We start from the raw sequence: 22,820 nt of genomic DNA on the forward strand, positions 1-22,820 counted from the left end.
AGAAGAAGAAGAAGAAAAAAGGCATGCACTATATATTCATGTAAACATAAGTCAGTATGACTCCACTGGTATTCTGTGTATGATGCTTACTTCTACCTGAGGATAATCTGCTCCAAAACATGGGATAGCCTCATTTAACCACAAAGTCTTGGATGTCAGGAAGTTTTTTTACTATGAGAGAGGTGAGGTGCTAGAGCAGGCTGCCCAGAGAGGTTGTGGATGCCCCATCCCTGGAGATGTGCAAGGCCAGGTTGGATGGAGCTCTGGGCAGCCTGGCCTAATATTAAATAGGGAGGTTGGTGGCCCTGCCTGTCGTGGGGGTGGGGAGGAGGGGGGTGGAACTTGATCATCCTTGGGGTCCCTCAAATCCAAGACATTTTATAATTCTATGAAAGACTTCCTCTAAATAATTTGTTTTTAAAAGGAGTCATCAATTTTCAGAGTTTCACAAGAATTTAGACTTAAAATTCTACAGTTAGAAGTTTTTTAAATGCTGCCCCTAGTTTCATTTGATAAATGTTTTTAAATAAAAATATATTTTCAGTCTTATTTTAAACTGTATAAGCACACATTTTTCTTACAGAGATTGTAACTTAAAAATCTCTCTTGCTTCTGTAGATAGATAATACTCATAGACAAATTGAAAGCCAATTTCAAGTTTGGCTTACTGCTCTAAGGGGAAAAGTACATGTAATAGAATTTTCAGGTCTCATTCCACTCTTACAGATGTAAATTCAGCATAAAGAAATGACATTTTTTGAATTTATAGCAGCATTCATGGAACCAAAGGGGTTTACTGCTACTATTTGAACAAGACGAACTACGAATTTAAAACAAGATCTAAAATCCCACCAACTGTATCTTCTAACCCCATTAAATAAGTCCACCTCCAACATACACATTCTGTATCCTGAATCCTGGAGAAGTGGTATAATCTTGATTTGACCCCCATGGTTTAACCTCATTTTAATCACAGACAGTCTCATTTTGCTACAGACTGCACTCATTCCTAAATCTGCTCACCACCTACTTACTTTATTTACTGCAGCACACTGCTCCCTAGCTGCCTCCTCCAGTAACAGGTAGCTCAGGCACAGACAGCTATAACTGATACTGCAGAGAGATGCATAAATTAAACCAAGTATTGCCCTCTGCTATCTTAGATAAAATACATTTCAGAACCAAATGGAAGGTGCTTTTATGACAGCCTTCCCACTCCTGCAATGGGATTATCCCAGTGAGGGTTTTCATTTTCTAATGCTTCAGTCATTGTGTCCTTCTGTTTTAAAACAAAAACAAAAACAAAAAAACGACCTTCAAACATTTGCAAAGTACTGCAGAAAAGTCAGTAGCGGGGTCTATTAGCACAGTTCCATGCTTTGGCATGCCAATAACATCTATATTAAGCAGATTGGTTTAAATCTGTAGGCAGATATGTAGATTAGTTGATAGGCAGGTATACAGGTATATGTACATATTCACTTGGCATTTTTATTTTGCATCATATCAGCTGGGAATTGTCTGCATTTAAGAGTTTAATGCAGCTCACTGTCATTCATGTGGAAAAATTCATGTAAATGAAAGAAAATTGTGTATTATATCCAATAGAAAGAGTATCCCAGGAGCCCAGGTGTAACTCACTATTGCAAGCAAAGCACAACATTAGCGTCCAAATCTCACAAAAACTTTGGTGGAGCATATGAGCTTTCCCCTGTGGTGCTTTGAGTAGGAAAACATTACCCTAGAGGTTTAAAAAGAAAATACTGTAGAAAACTGCATCATTTTCCATTAGCTGTCTGCGAGACCCTGCACACATTTCCTGTCTCTGCCATATTGTTTGTGTTGGAAGGCCAATGCCAATAAAGGGTGGGTAACTACTGTCATTCACTAGATGAGAAAATGAAGCTTACTAATCTTGAAATTGGGATGCAGCTGTGATGGACAACAGACCTTACTTTTATTTTCTCAGTGTTTTTTTGTTTGTTTGTTTGTTTGTTTTTAAATACAAGGTGCTGTCTCATCTAAAAGGACAAGTTCAATTTCCCTTCAGTTCAGCTTTGTTAGTATGGCCCTGAGCAGAATTAATAAATCCACCTCTAATTTATTAATGCCTTTAGCATCCCATTCCACTAGCTCACACGGCATGTACTTTTAAAAAATGATTCTGTCATCTGGAATGAGAGAATACAAATAATGGAGAAAGCAGGATCAGTGACTGCATTTAATGACTGGACTTCCAACAAGCTTTATGGCAGGCATTACAAATACCCTCGTGTCACACCACAGCTGCAGTAAAGCACTGACTCGCCATTGATGGCTCATCTTCATCTTAATTAGCAACACCTTTAAATCAGAAGGGCTTCATTGAACAAGGGGTCTGCACCTCAATTAGTATGTGTAACTCTCAAGAGAGAGCAGTGAAGTGCTATGAACCCAAATCCGTTACTGGAGTCAAAAGAGGAGCAGAAGCACAAAGTATAGCCTTTTACTACATAATTTTGTATAGCAGTCTATCGTTGAAACTATTCCCAAGCCACCCCTTCTTCTGGGGCACTTTGCACCAGTATGTTCTTCTCCTTGAAATTTGGACCTTTAAGCACTGGTCTCCAGTTTATTCAGCCTTCACATTGCAAAGGAAAAAAAAATTAAGATGGAGTGAATGAAAAAATAAAATAAATATGATAAATATACAGCAAAATTCTACAACACATTTGGGATCAGATGCTTTTCTTGTATAGTAGAATTAAGGGCATGAAAGCAAGCATCAGCAGAAGGGAGAAGGTTGTGGAGAGCATCACAGATCAGAAGTGAGCAGGATTACCTTGTATTTGAGCTAACTCACAGTGACAGTAAGGTTAATGTATTGCGGGTTCAGTGACTGCTTTTCGTATTCTGCATAATGGAGCTGGTTCCCTTTGTGCTATGTGCCATAAAAACAAGAGGCAAAAGGAATCTTGCTGCAGAGAAAAAGGCTCAATACCTTTTCAAATGGGGTGCATTGGGCATGCATTGTGTCTGCTAGAAACATCTTCTCACCTTCAGGAATAAGAAAATAAAATCCGAAGTCACTTTTTGTATACATGCTCACTTCAGTTCATCGATACTACAGAAAATTATAGTAAATTAAATAAAAAAAAAAGAAAATTGTAAAGGTGCCTGCTGTGTCTTTGTAACCGAAGTGTATTGAAAACAGACCTCAATGTTCAATTAGCTTGAAATGGCTTTCAGAAGAATAAAGTAGGTCCACCAAAAATCAAATCCAATCCAAAAACAAATAACAAGGCATAAGTGTTAAATTTTGAACTTTTAGATTTTCGTCCTAAGTAGCAAAATGACAGCTATGTCACTGCGGGGGAAGATGTTACTGTGAGCGAGTCACCAAAGAGCTTATCAGACTCCTTGATAGACCCTATCATTGTGAAACCTTGGGAGACTGGAGTGTAAGACAGAGAGCAAAAGGCGTCTGTTTGCACCTGAGGTTAAACAGGATGTTCTTCTGTATGCATTGTTAATCTTGTCACAATTGAGAAACCTTTCATCCTTTATCACTGTTGTTTGGGAGTAGCTAAGGACCAATTAGAGGAACTGTTAGAAGAACAGGAGTGAATGGTATATAAGATGTATGTTGAACAAAATAAAGGAGAACTATTCGGATGCTACAAGAAACTGAGCTCCGACATGTCATGCCATTTACATTTCCTTAAGAAACCCAAAGTGAAAGGTAAAATCAGCTTTAACTTTAGTCTGTGCATGACATCTGTTTAAACAAATACAGGGCTCTTGCACTTATTTAAAAATAGATGCTCTTCATTAAAGTGATTCATTTGCATACGTGTTTGATCTCTATTTATCCTGGAAATTTCAGGAATTAAAATATATCCCCATTTTTATCATTTTTTTCCTGTAAAGAGACTACACTTCAGTGCTGAAATAAATGTTACCATTAGGATGTTACCATCGGCTTTTAGAATTTGGGGAATCTTAACGACCAAAATCCAGTCATGATCTTTTTTTCATAGGCAAGAAATGGATGTTACCAAGAATCACAGGATCACAGCAGGGCTGAGGTTGGAGGAACCTCTGGAGATCACCCAGCCCATCTTCCCCAGCTCAGAGTAGGGCAAGTGAGCAGATCATCATCCACAGTCACATGCAGTTGGGTTCTGAGTATTTTCAGGGATAAGAATCCGCAAGATCTCTGGGAAACCTGTTCCATTACTTGAATATTCTCACAGTGAGAAAGCTTTCTCTTCTGTTTAAATGGATTTTCCACCTTTTCAGTCTTTCCCCATTGTCTCTTGTCCCACCAGAGAGTACTGATCAGTTGGCAATACTCCTGCTAGTGCAGTCCCTAGCGTTGGCCACAACGGTACAATGTTGTCTCATGTTCAACTTGATGTCCGCCACGATTCTGGTAGGACCTAGGGATATTGGATGCACTAATTCTATCCTTCCACTCCACCTCTCTGTCACAATTGTTTTCTTGCCTCACTGTTGTATTTTGAAAAATAAAGTTACAAGTAATAAAATTAACTTAGTGACTATGTTTTCATGTTTATGAAATAAGTGTGGGTTTTTCTATGATGGTACAATATCTTTGCTGTAGCCATAGGCAAAACTTTAGAATTCATTTTATTCAGCTGTTACTGCTGATCACCAACAGAAGTGCCTTCAGCTCTCTGAACATCCTTGCTAAGTTTTGAGATGAGAAAGCAAGTATACACAGGCAGTAAGAAAGCCAAAATGAATACATTCACAATTTCTTTATAGGATTTGAGTGTGTTAGGACTTTTTTAGTAGGTTATTTTGTTGTTGTTCCCCCTAAACACACTTTACCACTGTGACATCACAGTATAGATCTTACAAAATTATTCAGGAACTTCTAACTTTTGAACATCTCCCATGGTTCAAATTGCAGAAGAGAATTAAATAAACTTAAGTTTATGGTCCTGCAACACAATGCTTAGATTTGGTTTTGTACTCCTTTCAAAGAAAAGTTAGAGAACTATTTTGGAAGTTGATTCCAATATTCCCTAGGGCTCACAAGATAGAGAAAAGAAAATTAAGATATTGGGATTTAATTTCAACACATCTACTCTCTTTTGTCATTGTGTTCTCACTTGCATCATCCCAAATAAGGTACAGATTTTTCAACCTGATTACTAATTTATATTATTCTCCACTGCATACTCAGCTGTGCCTATCAGACTATTAAGAGTTTAATAGGGTCTCTGTATTTATCATTACTAATGTTAAGCAGGAACAAGGATATGTCAAGCCATAATATTGATGCATTTGAAAATACGTTAATTGTCTTCCTCATTAATCATCCTACTTAGCTACTTTCCACTATGGTTTTTCTAAATACATATCACGAGAGATATTTAACATTTTAAAAACCTTTTCTGAATTCCTTTCAAATGCCAAAGTTTTGCTGTTAATTGAAAACGAAAGCATTGTAGGGATTTTTATGGAGAAATCACCAATCAGAGACAGAAGTTAATGTACATTTGGTACATGTTATCAGCTGCTTGTCAGCCCTAATTACTAATGAAAGTTAGCTATCTGAGCTCAGCTGAAGTGCTAACTAGCTTTCAGTATGAGCCGTTCTCATCCTGGATCCAGAAGAGCTGCAAACATCTCAGTCACTCTTCTAAAGCAAAATGTCTGGGGTAGGTGTGAAACAGAAAATGGCAAACCTGAGTAATTGCTGCTAATGCTAACACAGGCATGCCTGTACAATAATGACTGTGTTTTCCCCTCAGACAGCAAACTGACAGTCTTACAGCATATTAGGGTTTATAAGGAATCCTTACGAATATTCACTGTGATTTAAGGCATCGCTTTCTATTCTCTGCATGGAAACCTGAAACACCAAATGGTCCAACTCCATTTTGGCTTTGAGGGGGACACTGAGTGGATTTCTGCAGAGATGTGTGGTATAATGTTTTTTTGGCTTTCTGATCTCAAGTTTCCTGTTCTGATATGCTGATACTCATTGGCTGAAATATCCTCAGGACCACATGAAATTTTATCTACAAAAATTATATTTAAAAAAGTTCCCTTTCAAGTGATGAAAACAGACAGCAGCCCTTTGACTAACAAATCAATAAATGTCACATTATAGTGAATGCAAGCAACATGGGAGAACAGGGGACTCAAGGGGGCAAATCTCTTTAAAATAAGCAACAATCATCATATTACTTCTTTGTGTCCTCTCCAAGTTCCTGTACCTTTCCCATCTCTGACACTGTAGGAATTGATTCATTCAAGCTGTGTAGAAAAATCTAATTTCTTGGCATACCAAACCACGCTAATTTTGCACATACTCACATGCATAATGTGCCAGTTCACAAGACAAAGAACTAAAAAAATCATCTTTCAAAGAAAAAATGAAAGAGGACGGTGTGGGTTCAGGATTTCTAATGGAGGCAATCTTGCTCCTGCAGGCTGTTCTCAGAGGAGCAGTATCTGCCACATAGAATTTCTCTGTGACCTAGGCATTTAGCCTGGGAAAAGTTCAGGGGTCTGGTACAACTCAAGTTCCATGGAAGTTCAGCTTCAGAACATGACAGCCAGTGTTAACAAACTGATGCCTGCAGGATAACAGCGTGTTCAAGGGCAGACCAGGGCTGGTTGTTTGTATGTAGACCACGCCAGAAGTAATGCCTCCTATTTATTTGTGTGGAAACCAGAAAAGATACAAGGAGCACAATAACATTCTCAGCTACAAAACTATTTTTCAACAGTGACACCATGAGCTATGCATTTTTACCAGTGATGAAACAAGAGCCTGCGTGCTATGTTCAGAATAATCTGCAGCAGTGGAGGTGACCCTCTGTCACTGCTGAAATGTAGCACCCAGCACCTCACCATGCTCACATCCACTGATTGGACTCCATAAATGTTCACAAGTGCCAGAGAATGTAAGTGGCTGCAATTTTTTCTACATGGAGGAATTCAGTGATGCACCTTTGTTCTACATGCACTTCCATGTCAGACACCTTTCTGTCAGATTGCCCCTCCCTCTGTTGCTATCTGTCACAAGGCAACAAAATGGAAGGGAATACTGGCAAGAAGGATCAACCTCTACTGCCAACATCCACCTCTGGTGTCACAGGGCAACATCACAGATCAGGAGGCATTACTTTTGGAGTAGCCCTCATATCTGAAAAGCTGCAGTATGATTATACTGATTATCAGTTGTTGTACTCTCTCCATTCTACAGAAAATAAGAGTATAAATGACAATTTCTCACTTGTTAAAGATCAAAAAATCTGCCTCCATCTGAATGCATGCATGAGGTAACCCCTGTGAGGAAAGGTTGCTGGGACAGTCCTTAGACCTCATTCCTAAAGCCATGTCACACTGGCAGACACATTTTGCTTAAAGCCCTGTCTCCAGTGAAAAAGTGAAAGATCTGTCCCCAGTTTCACTAGTGCCAGGGCTTCACAACCTTAATTTTGATGGCCTCTGCCAAGCACATTTAGTGTTCTGGCTGGTACATTCTTTACTCAATTTATAGGCTGCAATTACATCTAATCATGGCAAAGAACAGCAGTGGTGTTACACTGGATCCCCCAAAACCGATTCAGCTACTGTTCAGGCCAGTTGTAATGTCATAATAAATAAGTGTGGAAGACAAAGACATTGCAAAAGAATGCTGCAGACTGAAGGAGCCAAATGAAGGCATGAGGACAGTGAAACAGGAATCACAAGCACTTGAGGGATAGGAGACAAAAATACAGATTGTATCTCATCTCTATGCCACACAATATGAAGAAGGAACCAATGACAAACCATCCCTCCTTTATTTCCTTGTGCACCATATACTTGAGCAGTAAGCTTCAAGTTCCAGATTCTTGAGCTGCATGGACCACGTGCTTCATTTTGTTATTCCCTCCTCTCTCAGTGATACCATCTGAGGACATAAGCACTCAGGGAACAGGGAAGAGTCTCACCTTTAGTCACCTTCTGGTTCACTTGTAGGAACAACCCTTGCTATCATTTACTGCAGACTTCTGAGCTAGAATGAGCCCTTACCCTGTACTGATATTGAATTGACCTTGTCCTTAGCAGAAAAATATCTTCTGTAGGTTGCTCTCCAAGGTACATGCCTATCTTTGGACAGAACTGTGTACTGGGGCCTAAAAGCAGTGTTCAGCTTTCAGATTTTACTTACAAAGCGTGTCAGTAGCCTTGGACTGCAGAATTTCCTTCCATCTGCATGCAAAATATCTGAGATATTGTGCACTGATCTAACACATACCGATTTGAACTCAAAGGAATCAGTGTAGCCTGTTGTAGCCTCTGAATCATTGACTTTATTATCAGTCTATAAAAGTATTAGGGCTCTTCTGGGTATTTTCTACATTTCTTTCACTTCTAGTTTAGCTATAGTGAAAAGATTTCTGGTGCTACAATGTAAGTTCAAGGTACTGTGATTTAAAAATAAACACATGTATAGAAAGGCATGCAGCTCCCAGTATATTCTGGAAACAGAGCATTTCAATCTGCAGAGTGCAAAATCCAAACTCAATCTTAGTAATTAGGAGCAAACAAACTCCCTACTCTCTGGCCTTGCATTTTCCTCACTGTACACAAGGGAGCTTGCAGTGATATTTCACTGCACGCAATCAGCAGTTGTAACAGAACCAGAAAGGTTTCTGCAAATGATTGGGGAATAAAATACAAAGAGGTCAGGGAGAAAGCAAGGAAAAGGGGAAGAGAGAGAAACCGTCTCCAAATGTCACGTTTGGGTGCTACTGCAGGACCTGCATTAAGAACCAACATGACACGGTATTGATGTGGGTGTAGAAACAGCTACAGAATGGGCCACGTCTCACCTACATAGAGCAGCAATGACAGTGACATTGACTGATCTGTTCTACCTGCCTACCGTAGGGTCAGGACCCCCCAGGGGTGACACGTGTTCCACAGCATACAGCAGCATGTAGAAAAGAAATCTTCCGTGTCCCACTGCCCCAAGGGCCATCAGTCAGAAGAAAAGAACCTTCAAATTTCTCCAGTTTTCCAGGAACCCAGGGAGACACTAAAGCACCGAGCCAGCAGTTGCAAAGGCAAAGGATGTGGGCTGCTGCACAAGTGCTCACCCTGCAGAACAGTTCTTGGCACAGAGCACTGCAGCACCCAGGAAGCAGGCTTGTTCCTTGGTGACACCACTTATGGTTATTTCCTAACCATATTTTCCTGCAGGAGAAAGGAGAAAAACTTGCGCTTCTTCATTTAGACAGACACAGACACAGAATAGTTAAAATAAGGCAGACTGAATGTTTAATCTGCCAGAAACATACAAGGAGAGCAATCAAATCTGGGATAAGTAGCTCCAAATGAGGTATGCCTGATTGCTTTAGGCCATGCTGTTTGTCAGTCTTTTAAAATTCAAGTCATTACCAGATGCTGATCTGCTATAATATTGTGATATTTTATCTGATTACACTTATCTGATTGTGCCATATCTGCTATTTGCCTACCCATTTTTCCATGTATATTAAATGCAGGTGGTTTTATTATTCAGAGAGCTAGAAAGTCTTGACTGCTCTGAATATAAATGGGGAAATTATATCATTACCCTGTTCTCAAAGCAGAGCCATTCAACGTGTAAATCATATGCAAGGCACCTAGTGGAGACACAATAAACCATAATGTCTTGAGAGAGAAAGCAATGAGAAAGGGATAAGGAGATAAAAATTTAAGGCATTGTTAAAGAAGGATAATCTTCATAAACCTATTTAGTTCTTCCAAACCACCATTTGTTGATAATATAACCTTTATATTCAAAACTTCTTTAAAGATCATTAAGTATTTCTTGGTAAAGTTATTGCCACATGGAACATTACCAATAACAGAACTGAAAAAAAAACCAAAATCATGCCAGCCAAACACACATTTTAGCAAATCTCTAAAGGAACCAGGAGGCACCCACACAGTTCTGCAGCAGCTCTGTGGACCCTTTCTCTCCCCAGCACAGTGCTTGTAACTGGGTCTTCAGGATTCCCAGGATTAATATGCATGTTCCACTTAGAAGAGACCAGAGCAGCAGCAGGATAAAGGGACTGCATCTGAGATCAATAATAAAAGATTATCTGGGACCACTTTTTGCTTGCTAGCAAAACTCGTTGGTAATTTCACTATGAAAAATTGAGAGCATAAGTAGTCCAATGGTGAGGATGCATGGAAGTGTTAAAAATAATAGATTGGCAGAGGTTGGATGCAGCTCTGGAGATTGCCTAGTCCAGCTCCCTTAATTAGCTAAAGCAGGTTGCTCAGGACAGCATGTAGTGGGATGCTGAGTATCTCCAAGGACTAGAAACCCCCCATCTTCTCTGGGATCCTGTTGCTGTGTTCAAAATCCCACATAGTAGAAATGTGTTTTCTCACATTCCATAGAATCATAGAATCATAGAATGACTTGGGTTAGAAGGGACCTCAAAGATTGTGAATCTCCAACCCTCTGTCGCAGGCATTTAAATGGTCCTTCGCGTATCCCAGTTTGTGTTCACTATGTCTTGTCCTGTCAAGAGGCATCACTGAGCACTGCGCTCTGCACCTTCCCTTCAGATTTGCATGCACATTGAGGAGATCCCCCTGCTTCCTCTCCATCAGGCTGAAAGTCCCATTTCTCTCAGCCTCTTAGGAAAAAGTGCTCCAGTCTTTTCACCGTCTTGGTGGCCTCGCTCTGGAGTCTCTCCCATATGTCCATGACTCTCTTTTCCTGGAATTTCCAGAACGAATGAAAGCTGCAATCCTCAGCGGAAAGGGAAGAGTTGCCCTGAAAAAAAATCAACATGAACTCTCTGCAGACATCCGCCATTCTCCTACAGAAGAACAAGGCTCCCACCCAAGCATTAACTATACAAAGCAATCGCTAAATTTGAGATATTCCCCATTTCCACACCATTCCTAAGAACACCATGGCTTTTCTTCAAGGTCTGCAACAGCTCTACCTGCTCTGTGTACAAAGTAAGACTAACTTCACAGCAGACATGTATGTTGCTTAGAACAACATATCTACTCATTTTGCTGGTCCTGTGACAGATACGAAGGTAATGTTTCTCCTAGCTTCTTGCAAAGCTGAAGTGCTGGAAAGCAAAGTGCTGATGAATTTTTAAATATAACTTTAGTTGCATAGAGCTATTCAGGACTTTAGGTGTTGCCTTGATTTAACCAGGTTTAGAGCTGACATATACAGTGGAGAAACTACCTCTGGAATGCACTGTGAAAATTATAACTCAGAATACTGTTCACCAATGCAAGAAAAAAAGAAAAAAGGAAAAAAAAACAACCACAAAAGGATAAATCTGAAAGAAAACTGAAGAACTGAAGACAAAACTCCTGCCCAAGAAATTAAAAACCAATGTCTAAAAACAAACTCGAAAGCAAGGAAACCAATTTCTTAGTTCTCTTTACACATTCTTTTCACTGCTTGAGGATTCTCTAGAAGAATTTAGAAATCTATTGCATTTGTTATTATTGTTTTATGCCTGGATCTTTCAAGACATTCAAAAACCTAAACTATGCCTAGGATTGTTGCATGAAGACCACTACATAAGGACAAAAATATCTTATAGAACATAAGACTTGGTGGTGATGTGGGATTTACAGTGCTTTGGGTTTTGTTTTTTTTTTTCAATTACATTATAATTTTTCATTATAGTATCTGGATCTTGTAATATTTTTATTCTTCACTTAATGCAATTTGTAATATCTATGATGACTACCAGATTTTCTTAAGAATACACCTTCCAATGGTTTCAAAGAGTTGCAGATTCTGGATGAATGTAGCCCCAATTAGAGGGCTTGCTCTACTTTTTTGTTCTACTTTTTTGCATTTGTCTGCTTGTTTTCCTTGAAACACTCTTTTCTTCAATGGCAATCTCACTCCCAGATTCCAAATGAGGTACTTTAGACCTCACTGAGTGAACCTATAAACCACTATTGTAGAACAATAGAATGGTTTGGGTGGAAAGAACCTTAAAGCCCACCCATTTAGTGCAAAATATGCCTTACTCATGCAGGATCACAAGCTTCTCTGGGATGCAAACATATCAGAGTGAAGACCTGAGAATCTGCCTCAGTTAATCTGCCCTTGGCTAATCCACGTTAATCATTGGGTAGATTACACAGGAATTTAGGATCCCACTCTAAATTCCCACTATCCTGTGTTGTTGCCAGTTTTCCTTTCCCAGAGATGGCCTTCATTACTTCCATCTACTGGTAAAAATAAAAATAGACTCTTCCTATTGATGTACATGCATGTGTACATGCTTGTGCCTATATGCACACGCATAAAATAATAGCAGGGTGTTCCAATTCTCTTTCTTCACCTGGAAACACCCTATTAAACACCTTCACAAAAGCAAAACCTTCACAAGCCAACAGTTTTGCTGCATTTCTGAGTTAGAAGAACATGCAGCCCTGGAGTAACAGTAGGCCTAAAACCAGACAGAAGAAACCACTCCTCAGTCAGATTTTGCAATGCGACTGGCATACAAGTTTAGGCAGACTAATAAATTATTTAGAGAGCTGCTCTTCATTCTTTGCAGATGGCCCAGCAAATTGCATCCAGGCATGACAGCAGTGCATTCATGAGAAGTGTTAACAAAATAAATATTTTCAATAACTAAAATATATCAAATGAAACAGAAATATTGAGCCAGAGCCTCATATGGTACAAACAGGCACAGCACTGTTCAGGCAATTATTTTTACTTTATTTAATAATATATGCACACAAGCTAACTTGCAAATCTTCTTGTTAAATGTGCAGAATGGAGAGTGATATGGTAGTCACTCAGAAATAGATCACCTCATGGAGCAACAGGGCATGCTGCGGGGAGATGACGTAATACAGAAACCGTGATGTGGAGCACTGCAGATCTTCAAAACGAAGGGTGCTGAGCAGTTGTAAAGACGCTTTCACTTTTCTGATCTTTAGGAAAAGTAGTGTGGACCCTTTGATAGTAAAGAGATTTTTAATGTCATTTATTCCTACTTCATGATCAGCTTTTCTTCAGGCTTGAAAATTTGCACCCTTTGGGCAAAGTATTGAGACATTCGTTTTCAGTTCTGTCAAGTCAAATATCAACTGCAAGCAACAGAAAAGCAACTTTTCTATACTGGAATCTAAGAAGAGCTCTGTTGCCTTAAGGAGCTACAAAAGTATATTTTTCCAAATGTAGATGCATATCAGATGTTTTCAGTTTTGCTATAGGGACAACATTATATCAATACACCAAGAAATGGGATTACCAACCTCTTTGAATGCAACAACCTCAGTCACGAAACCAACAAATTCTCTGTATAATATATATCCTCATTCTTTCCTTTTACAACACATATAAAGCACCTGTTCAATTCCTTTTTCCCCACAGACCAAAAAGCACGTTAACAACCTTTAGTTGCTGCCAATAAAATACTTGTTTTCTGTGAACAACACAAATCCTTTCTGTTCTCATTAACCAAGGGAAAGATTGGGCTCATTACAAATAGGCTGTGCTTCACAATGGGAGGGGAGAAAGGGCAAGAAAGGGAAAGAGGTAGGGAAAGTATTTAGAAGGTAAGGAAGTTATTTGTAGTTATTTTCCTCCACGTGAGCCTCAGTATTACCCCCAAGAACTGTCAGACATGCCAAAGACAAAGGAAAGATTTCTAGTTATCTAGTAAGTCATCTCAGGCAGACCAAGAGAACAGAAGAGTGCTAAAGGTGCTTTCACAGAAGGATGGACCCATAGCCTAAAACCAGAGAGATGGAAGCAAGGAGGTCAGATAAACAGGCAAAGGAATGGTAAAGAAAAGAATAAACACTGATTTGAGCTCAAGGCTGGAGATAACAGCACTGCGTTGGTGCACGAGTTCTATTTCTAAAAAGACCTCATTAGTATTTCCTGTACCTGCTGCAGCGTCAGAGGCAAGCCTGCAAGACCTAAATTAATGTGTTGGACTGAGAAGCTTTATATATTTCAGAGTTTGCTCAAAAAAGAGCGTCATTTTCTCCCATAGATGCAAAAGAGGTATGTTCAATTCTACTAAACAGCAAGAGAGCACAGCAGGAAATCACACAAGGAACAGGTACAAGGACATCCCAACCTATTTTATTGGGAAAATGAAAAGTAAGATGATAACTTCTGAGCTAATACAGAGGAGCAGCTAAAAATCTTGTCAGTCTAATATTCAAAGTCACAATGACCAGGCAGTTTTGTAGATCAAACTCCAAATCTCTAAGCCACAGCTGTAAACAAGATCATAAGATTGTCTTGCTCTGCAAAGCAGTTCATTAAGATTCATGCTCATTCTAAATGAAGTAGGAAGAGGGACATTTTTCATTATAAATCTAGTTGATATCTGTGATATAAATCACAGAAGGAACGGCCTTTGTATCTCAGTGCACCCAAACGCTGCCTCCCTCTTTGAAGGTCTTCTGGCCCCCATTGGATAAAGCCCTAACAACCAGGTCTGACCTCAGGGCTGAGCCTGCACTGAGCAGGGGTTTGGCTGGAGATCTCCCCAGGTCCCCAATAGCCTGAGGCACAATGATTCAATGTTAATAAATCACAGTTATCAAAATTCTGGAGATCATTTATGGAACACTTAATGAAGGGTGAATGAAGTAAGTGGAAAAGATGCAGAACAGGGAAAGATTTTAAGGATTTCAATCCTTTTCTCTCATTAGAAAGGCAGTGGATGCACTGATCACAGTCTGTAGGTTCAACTTAAGAAACACAAGCCTAGTAATAGAAACAGACAAAAAGAAAGTCTCAGATGGAAAAAACAACCACCAAAACACGGTCATTTAGTAAAGTGAACATAATTATTGTGAAAATCCTTCAGTCTCAACAGAATGTAAGCAGGTTCAATTCTACTAACTCTTAATTTGGGAGCCTCAAGCAGAGGATAACATCTTTTTCGAGAAGAATGAACAGAAAAAAGAAATCTGACCAAATAAATGAAAGATGCTTATCAGTCTTTGAATAAGAAGATGTAAATACAGAGTGTAGGAAGAAAGCCTATGGAATAAAAGAAGCCTATGGCCAACAAAAAAAAAAATACCATTTTGTACTTGTTCAGCTATAAACTGACATTATACTAAAGATTTGTTCAGAGAGACTACATTAATACAATCCATTTCGGTTTTCCTGTGATATAGGTCTACAGAGATAACAAAAAACAAAGATCATCAGCAAATCAGGCCTTGCAACTCCAGCTTTGCAATGTATAACAAGAGAGAAATTTACATGAGTCAGAAACCATCTTTCTGTTTTAGAAAGGTGCTATCTTGTTAGCACTGCAGCTTGTCAGTGTCACTATAGGAGCAAAATTTCTGTTTGTTGTCAAGGCACTGCAGCAGCATCTCCAACTGAGTGCATGCATAGCAGTCCTTTATTGTTTCTCTGTCTTAAAACAATTATTTGCAGAGCAGAACTGCCCTTCACAACTTCATGACAACCAGATGGAAAGATGAACTGGAAGGTTAGGTAAGTACGACAGGCAGATAACAGCTCTAAGAATTACAGACACAAGAGAAGAGAGCAATAATTATCTGAAAATGTGGTACCAATAACTGTAGGTACAGAGCACAGCCAGTTGAGAGGAACAGCATGGTTAGTGAGGTGTGTTAACAGTGTGTGAAGTTCTAGTGCTGAGCTACGAGCAGGAGCTACAGTCAGTACCTGTCCTAATAATGCAGTGGCATTAGGAGTAAGATTTGGTCTTTAAATTCATTGAAAATAAGTATCAAACATCTGTCCTCACATCATAGCCTATGCTGGATGCTTCTGTGGTTCTATTAGGGACCTTAGCACAGCGAGCAAGTGCAGAAACGAGTTCTGGCAAAGGAAACCTTAGAGTTTATCCAAAATAATAAATTCGTCATAGTTGTGGTGTCTGCTGTGAAAAACCCTGAGGATGCCTTCTGAGCATTTATAATGCCCTCCATAACATCTACACAGACATCTGGCAAGAGCAGCTTTATCTTGAAGGGCAGGTATGTTTGAGTTCCCCCCTTTTGGTCAATGCGTCCTGTTCCCTAAGAGCTGTGTGCATACCGAGCGGGTACAAGGCTGAGCTGTTCTGGAGGCCTGGGACAGGTCAATCCCTAGCACTGCAAGAGGTCAGAGTAAGCAAAGACTTTTGCAACAGGCCACCAACCATAAGGGCAACTTGTGAACTGCCAGCCTCTCCTCTGCAGGGGTACTATCCCAGCTGCTCCAATTATCTTTGATGGAAAATAGTATTTTGACCACATAGTCTATTCAGAACCACAGTCCTGAAATGAAATCAGTGTAAGAAACAAGCAGAATATCAGCACAGTAAATGCAATAAATCCTTCAGCCTGAATTAGGAGTGCAAGCTACAATCACCCCATAAATTTCGCTGCGGCTTTATCCCTTCAAGGCCACTTTATCTTCCTGCAACGGGGCTACGTGATGAGAAGGTCGGAAAAGCTGGGTGTGCCCTTAAAGAATTGACCCATCCATTTTGTAAGTGGGTACAGGTCTGACAGCAAAGAATTTTAGTGAGAATGTGGCCTGTACTCATCCTGTCCTTGAATGATGAGTGCCAAGCAGAAGCCTGCTGAGATCATGGACACTACACATGATTCAGTATCAGCAGTCTTTCTTCTGCAAAAGTAACAGAACTTTGTCTATCAGCTGGTTTCTCTTCCTATAAAGTGCACTGAGTCACAACTAGATGCCTCCTTGATAAACTGATTTTGCAGAGATTTAGTTGGTTGGCTTTGTTTTTGGTTTTGTTTTTGTTTTTTTATAAGTCAATAAGTCAATGAGCACAAGTTTTGCTCAGTTACTGCATTTTTATTTGTACTAATTCCTTTCATTTAAAAAGGCTGTGGTGACTGGAATGGAAAGGCTGTTACACTATCAAATATTTCTCCTGTAGGCTGACAAAAAGAAGCTGTCTTAACCTGATGGCAATGCAAGACAACAAATGAATCACTGTTTGAGGAAACCAATTTATTTAGTCACTCTATGTCTTATTACTTGTCAGCACAAGTTGTTAGTTCAACTAAATAAAACCTGAAATTCTCTTCCAGTCCTTTCCCCACCCCCATTTTCTAAAACATAGAGCAAACAAGAAAAATGACATAAATCTATAGGGCTAAATCAGATCTCTTTGGGTTTATTGTGCTTCTCTTGTTTTAATTAAGCTTTGTTTATTAAACTACTGCAGCTAACATATGTGGATTATTAATCTTCTTCAGTAGCTAAAAATAAAAGCAGAGAGAGAGGACATTGTGAAAATACAGTTTAGTGTTCCCCCTTGAGATACATATTAAAAAAAAATACTAAGTAGTGAAACAAGTGTTGACCATAACATTTTGTCAACAAAAATAAAGAGCAAACAGTACTCATTTTCTCTCTTTGGCATACAATGGATTAAGAAAGTGAAACTAATTTTTAGATCTGGGCATGAATTTCATTTATCAAATTATTGGGAAATGTACATTGCAAGAAAACCTTTTCATCCCTATCTTGCCTTCCCGGGTGCCATTTCTCAGAATGTTTGAGGGTCAGGTAAGTCAGGATGTGGTAGAAGGTCCACCTAGGTTGTCCATGAGATCGACTCCATGTCTCAAGACTGCCACAGCCAGATAATAAAGAGGGGTGATTTTCATGGGCAACTCCTTCCTGAGAGCAACAGGGGGCCCTATATGTCAGCAAGACCCGTAGGGATGTGTGCTGCCTCCCACGGCTTGGGTCAGGGACATCACTAGGAGACTCCCTTGCCTGATTCACCCTCCTGGTTATTATGCTTTACTAATTGTTCAGGCTGGCAGCAATGAAATTGTTGAGAGAAGCTTGAGGACTATCCAGAAGGACTTCAGGGGACTGGGGTGGTTAGTTGATAGAGCAGGCATACAAGTCGTACTTTCCTTTATCCCTTCAGTGGTTGGGAAGGACACTGAGAGGAGCAGGAAAAACCATCTCATAAATGCATGGCTTAGAGGCTAGTGCAAATGCAAGGATTTTGGGGGTTTTGACCGTAGGCAGTCCACTTGGCACCTGGCCTGATGGCTGCAGATGGGTCTCAGTTATCTCAAATGGGGGAATGATTCTCTGCCAGGAGCTCAGTGACAGGGATTTAATTAGTGTGTGGCCATCAATGGCTACAAGTCATTCAGAAGGGGCAGGCAAGAAAGGAAGGGAAGATCTACCGCCCTCTACACTGAGAAAGAAATAGCATGCAAAGAGCTTGTCCCTTGACAAGCAAGTCAAAAGGTGAGTGTTAGAGACCAAAGCAAAAAAGGGAGCCTTGTGTTTGGTGTCTTTGTGCCAGGCTGCCTGATCAAGCAGGGCCTATTGATGAAGCCTTCTTTTTCCATTTATAGGAGGCTCACAGTTGCAGGTTCTTATCATGCTGGGGGACTTCAACAACCCTAAAGTCTGCAGAAAAGTAGCACAGTGAGCTGTAGGTGATTCAGGAGGCTTCTGGAATATATCAAAGATAAATTCCTGTGCCAGGAAATAGACAGCCCCATCAGGAGGGATGCAGTACTGGACCTCTTGCTCACCAATGCGAATGAACTGAATGGCAACATCAGAATCGGAGGCTGTAGTGACCATTCTATGGTTGAGTTCATGCTCTGGAAGAATTTGAGACAGGCAAAAAGTAAAATTAGGATGCTAAATTTTATGAAAGCTAAATTCCAGCTCTTCAAGGAATCAAGAACACACCCTGGGAACCTGTTCCCATGGGCAAGGGTGCAGAGCAGAGTTGGCAGATCTTTAAAGAAACTTCCCTCAGGGCACAAGAGCTCTCCATCCCCAGGTGTAAGAAGTCAGGAATGGAATGTAAGAGACCAGCTTGGCTGAACCAGGACCTGCTGGTCAAATTGAAGAACAAAAAGAAAATGCACAGGTAGTGGAAGCAGGGACAATTATCCTGGGAGGAATATAAAGAAGCTGCTAGGCTGTGTAGGGACAGAAAGCCAAGGCCCAGCTGGTACTGGATTTGGCAAGGGTCGCAAAGAAGGATAAAAAAGGCTTCTACAGGTACCTCAATCAGAAAACTCCTTCTGGTAAGCTCTACAGGCAGGCTGATAACAACGGATGAGGAGAAGGCTGAGGTATTAAACAACACTTTTGCTTCGGTCTTCAGTAGCGACTGCTCTACACACAGCCCTTGAGCAGATGATTTGGAAGGTAGGAACTGGAGGAGAGATGCCCCTCCCGCTGTAAGTGAATATCAAGCTTGCAACTGGCTGAGAAACCTGAATCTCCATATCTATGGGTCCCAGTGAGATGCATCCCTGAGCCCTGAGGGAACTTACTGATGTAGTCACACAGCCACTCACAATGATATTTGAAAAGATATAGAAGTCAAGTGAAGCCCCTAGTGACTGGAATAAGGGCAACATCACATCCATTTTTAAGAATCATAGAATTACAGAATCATAGAATTTTTAGAGTCGAAAGGAACTTTTAAAGGTCATCTAGTCCAGCTCTCCTGCAATGAACAGGGCCACCACAGCTAAATCAGGTTGCCCAGGGCCTGATCCAGCCTGGCCTTGAAAGTCTCCAGGGACAGGACATCAACCACATCTCTGGGCAACCTCTTCCAGTGCATCACCACCCCCACAGTAAAAGACCTTTTCCTTATATCCAACCTAAATTTACGTTTAAGCTTGAAGCCGTTTCCCATTTTCCTATCACAACAGACATTTCTAAAGAGCCTGTTCCCTTCTTTCCTGTAGCTCCCTCTTTTATATTGAAAGGCCACTACCAGGACACCTTGGAGCTTTCTCTTCCTCAGGCTGAACAGTCCCAGCTCTCTCAGCCAGTCCTCATAGGAGAGGTGTTCCATCCTTTGGACCATTTTTGCAGCCCTCCTCTGGATGCACTCTAACAGGTCCACATCTTTCCTGTACTGAGGACTCCACATCTGGCTGGACACAGTGCTCCAGAAGTGAGGCCTCACCAGCATGCAGCAGAGGGACAGGATCACCTCATTCATCCTGCTGGCCATGCTTCTGATGCAGACCAGGATACGGTTGGCTTTCTGGGCTGTGAGAGCACACTGCTGGCTCCTGTCTTGCTTCCCAACCAGCAGCATCCCCAGGTCTCTTTTGGCAGGGCTGGCTCCATCTTTACTTCCCCCTGTTTGTACTGATAGCAGGGGCTGCCAAGGCCCAGATGTAAGACCTTGCACTAGGATTTGTTGAACCTCTTGAAACTCTCCTGCATCCACTGCTCAAGCCTGCCTACAGGCCCCCTGTATAGAGACATATTCTTAAAACAGTGGGAGCACATAATTGCTGCAGTGTTTGTTAAACCTCTCCTGCAAATCAGTTACAACCATCCCATTTTTTGGAAGGTGTATGCAAGTTGGTCCATGAAACAACTAATGTTCTAGTATTATGTGGCCTGGCACCAGTATTCAGCAAGAATAGACAAGTCTGAAAGGCCTAAATATCCCCCAAATTTTAATACTGTTCCTACTAGTCAACTCTAGGTCTTAAGGGACACCCAAACAACACAAAACAATAGGCTCAGGAATTTAAAAGGAACTAGACTGTCTAAATAGGGCCCTACTGTGGTAGATGGTTTGGTAGACATTTTAACTTCCATTGAACAATATTAATATTTCGATGGTATTTAGTAAAGTCTTAAGCTCCTCAAGAAACCTATTTCTTTAAAATGCCCTTTTATACACAGTCAAACAAAAAGTCAGTCCTCTATCTCTAATCTTAGGTTGGATATTAGGAAGCACTCTTTACAAAAAGGGATGTTAAGCACTGGAATAGGCTCCCCAGGGAGATGGTTAAGACACCTGGATGTGTTTAGAAACCATTTGGATGTGGTGCTGAGGGACAAGATCTAGCAGAGGGTTGTTAGACTAGTATGGTTAGGTTGTTGTTGTTGGACTCGATGACCTTTAAGGTCTTTTCCAACCTGTGTGATTCTATAATTCTATGATTCCAACTGTGCTGCTTAGATTCACTAAGTACTTAAATGGTTAGTTGAAATTATAGAAAAGATTTTACATGCTTTTACAACTTCAAGAGGTTCCTTCTGTACATTTTTTAATTCTGCATCCATTCTAGTTTCAGTATCTGTCATTATGAATGTTCTGACGAGGTCTGGCAAGTAAGATGGAAAAGATATTAACTACTAATATCTAATACTAAACAACTAATCTTAATCTTGCTTGGGAGATATCTTCCTAAAGGACTGCCTGTGTTTGTAACAGAGCAATCTCACAACATTGCAGGGACTGAAAGAAACTGGACCAGGTCAGAACAAGCTGAGCTCTGTGTCCTTCATCTCAGGGGCCACTTTAGGACCAAAGTGCTAAACCAGGATTCACTAATTTCAAGTCAGGACAGTATGTTCAACTCTTCATTCTTAATCTTCAATATCTCATCTAAGTATACATGTAATAAAATGACCTTGCTCCTACTTTATGTTTCTCAAAATTGCAAGTCATTCCCTTTTATTCTTTTCCAAACCCTTTTTAAGCAGGAAATAAATGTGCTTATAACTTGTTTATACAGCTCTGGTTCTGCTCTTTTGAAACTGACATTGTTAAAGCAAGACAGCCCCCTAGTGTGGACTATTTAAAAGCTTTATTTCCATCCAGCCATGAAATGCTAACTTTATCCAGACTGCATATGGTAACAATTACAATTACTCTGTTTAAAAACACATCAATAATCAGTAAGTACTACATAGACTGGAAAATTTAATAGATAAAATCATCTAAATCTGAGTGGTTTTGTTACCGTTCTCAAGTGAATATATCACTCCAACAAGACAGTATTAAACTGTGGACCTTAATTCTGATGCCTCAGATTTCTAGCAGTGGAAGAAGCCAGACTAGTTATCATCCTATTATGAGGCAACCTAGTGCCATTCTCAGTTAGGTTTTTACACAGGTAGGAGACTACTGAAACCCCAAATTCCAAGCCCACACAACACATAGTACTCCAGCAGCAGGGCTGGTTATGCAGCCCCAATTCTGCTTCCACGTTCAAGCCTGTCATTTCTTTGTGCCAACGTGGCAAAGTGGATCGAGGTGTTGACCTTAATGGGGTGTAGTAAGAACATGGTTAGGTCTGCTTTCCGATGTGGATTCCATGCAAATACTAGGGGCATAATAATGTTATGGGAGGGAGGAGATGGAATAATCTAACTAAACTGCCTTCATAAACACATTATAATCATTTGTTCTTCACCAGCTTCCTATTCAGATTAAACAGACTCCCAGTGTTCTACTTCTTCCTGTCTTCTTGGACAGGAAACATACTCCCTCAACACTTCAATATTTTTTTTACTGAGCTACCTTTGGTGGTCACGTGTCACGTCCTATGTTCCTCCAGTGACCTAACTTAGAAGTCTTTGCATTTGTTCCAATAGAAACATCCTCAACACAGACATGCAAAACTGCACCAGTTGTATGCAGCGGTTCAGGGGAGTAAAGCTGGGATTTGGCAAACACAAATAGATTGACTCGAATCATAAAATGGAAGGTGGAATGGAAGATCATAGATTCAAGAACAGTTTTGCAGAATAAAATAAACAAAATAAAAAAAACTCGTATTTGAGTCTGGCAGCAATCAAGCAGATCCCATGGGAAAGGATGAAATTTTTCAACAGTTAAGAAAGTGATGGTGCACTGTGTTAACGTGCATTTTTTAATAGTGATGATTACTTGTGCTCTATAATTTAACAACATTGTAATATTTATAGTTCTGTTTTCCCTACAGTTTGATTAACTGGTGGTAGACATCTCAGCCTTTACTGACCTCAGATTTTTCTAAGCCTCTTCTATATCTTGTTAACA

At 40.2% G+C, this 22,820-nt stretch overlaps 2 protein-coding genes across 2 annotated transcripts in view; both read right to left on the minus strand.

Annotated features, from left to right (window-relative positions):
- PLAA (phospholipase A2 activating protein) overlaps positions 1–22,820 on the minus strand; it is a 109,408-nt gene that overhangs the window by 19,953 nt on the left and 66,635 nt on the right. The window lies entirely within an intron of this gene.
- CAAP1 (caspase activity and apoptosis inhibitor 1) overlaps positions 1–22,820 on the minus strand; it is a gene marked incomplete at its 5' end in the record, with an annotated part of 87,392 nt that overhangs the window by 12,750 nt on the left and 51,822 nt on the right. The gene's annotated exons all lie outside the window — the stretch shown is intronic.

Source organism: Meleagris gallopavo, chromosome Z (genome assembly GCF_000146605.3).
Source record: "Meleagris gallopavo isolate NT-WF06-2002-E0010 breed Aviagen turkey brand Nicholas breeding stock chromosome Z, Turkey_5.1, whole genome shotgun sequence".
Taxonomy (NCBI): domain Eukaryota; kingdom Metazoa; phylum Chordata; class Aves; order Galliformes; family Phasianidae; genus Meleagris; species Meleagris gallopavo.